Here is a 1,885-nt window from a genome sequence, read left to right as displayed (position 1 = left end):
AAACAGACTCGCTACTACAGCCACATCTCCTTCCTCAGCACCTGCCTACGGAACCGACTGACCCCGCACGGACTTCGGACTACGTTCAGACCAACAAAATTTGGACCCAACCAGGACAACCAGTACCTGCAACAACAGACCTCCCTCCGGATCCTCCGATCCACGCTTGTGTCACTACCTACATTCCCTGCAGTCAGCCCTCCCCCAGCTCAGGACAACTGTTTATATATTTTACCGCCTAGGAACCCTCCAACCACAAGGGATGAACTCAGATTTCTCCAGCTTCCTCATTTCCCCTCCCCCCACCTTGTCTCAGTCCCAACCCTCAGACTCAGCACCGCCTTCTTGCCCTGCAATCATCTTCCCGACCTCTCCGGCCTATCACCCTCACCTTAACCCCCTTCCACCTATCGCATTCCCAACGCCCAAGTCCCTCCTCCCTACCTTTTATCTTAGCCCACTTGGCGCATCCTCCTCATTCCTGAAGAAGGGCTCATGCCCGAAACGTCGATTCTCCTGTTCCTTGGATGCTGCCTGACCTGCTGCGCTTTCCCAGCAACACATTTATCAGCTCTGATCTCCAGCATCTGCAGCCCTCACTTTCTCCTCAGAAGAAACTCTGTCTATTGTAGGAAATCCTTTGCTGCTTCCAGCGCTCTGTTTTAAATGCAGATCCTGGTGTTTTCATTCACCTGTCTTAATTCCTAATACAATACCCAAATCCTCATTGCCTCCATTTCAAACCCAATCCTGGGTCAGCCCCCAAACATTGTCACAACGTATGGGGTAGTACTCTGGAAATCGAGCCCCACTATTCCCAGGGTTGTCACAAAAGTTAAAGATTTTAAAACATAGAATAAGGACAGGCAGGAAAACACTGCTGAAAAGAGCAGGGAGGTCGTTTGAAATGCATGTGCTTCACTCTGAGAAGTATAGTAGACAAGGTAGACCAACTTAGAACTTTGGTTAGCACTTGGAACTATAACATGATTGCGATTATGGACAACTTGGACTGGCAGCTGAATGTCCCAGGATTTAGATGTTTCAGGTGTGATAAAAGGGGAAGTAAAATGGGTTTTCCTTCCTGGGAAAGGAGTCTCTGACAGCTGTCCTGAGGGAGGATTCAGCAGTGAAGCAGTATGGGTAGAAAGGCTTTTGCCCGAAACGTCGATTTTCCTGCTCCTCGGATGCTGCCTGAACTGCTGAGCTCTTCCAGCACCACTCTGATCCAGAATCTGGCTTCCAGCATCTGCAGTCATTGCTTTTACCCAGTAATGGGTAGAAGTCAGGAATAGGAAGTGAAATCACAGGGGGTATACTACAGGCCTTCCAACAGCCAGTGGTAGCTATAGGACAGAATATGTGGAGAGATTTTAGAAAATTGTAAAACCAGCAGGGTTGTTGTGCTGGGTGATTCTAACTGGGACTCACTTCATGCTCAAGGTTTGGATGGGGCAGCATTTCAGGAGGTTTCTTCACACAGTACGCACACCAGGGAAGGGGTTACACTGGACCTGGTTTTGGGAAATGAGCCGGCCAGGCGAGTGAAGTTTTAGTGGGGAAGCATTTCGGGAGTAGTGACCATAATACCTGAGTTTTGAGATACTCATCGATGGGGATAACAGCAGTCCTCGAGTGAAGCTATTAAAGTTGGGGGAAGGGGAACCACAACAACATTAGGCAGGAACTGGAGAGTGGGTAAAAACAATGACTGCAGATGCTGGGAAACCAGATACTGGATCAGAGTGGTGCTGAAAGAGCACAGCAGTTCAGGCAGCATCCGAGGAGCAGCGAAATCGACGTTTCGGGCAAAAGCCCTTCATCAGGAATAAAGGCAGTGAGCCTGAAGCGTGGAGAGATAAGCTAGAGGAGGGTGGGGGTGGGG

Source organism: Chiloscyllium plagiosum, chromosome 3 (genome assembly GCF_004010195.1).
Source record: "Chiloscyllium plagiosum isolate BGI_BamShark_2017 chromosome 3, ASM401019v2, whole genome shotgun sequence".
Classification (NCBI taxonomy): domain Eukaryota; kingdom Metazoa; phylum Chordata; class Chondrichthyes; order Orectolobiformes; family Hemiscylliidae; genus Chiloscyllium; species Chiloscyllium plagiosum.
Note: the sequence above shows the minus strand (reverse complement) of the source record.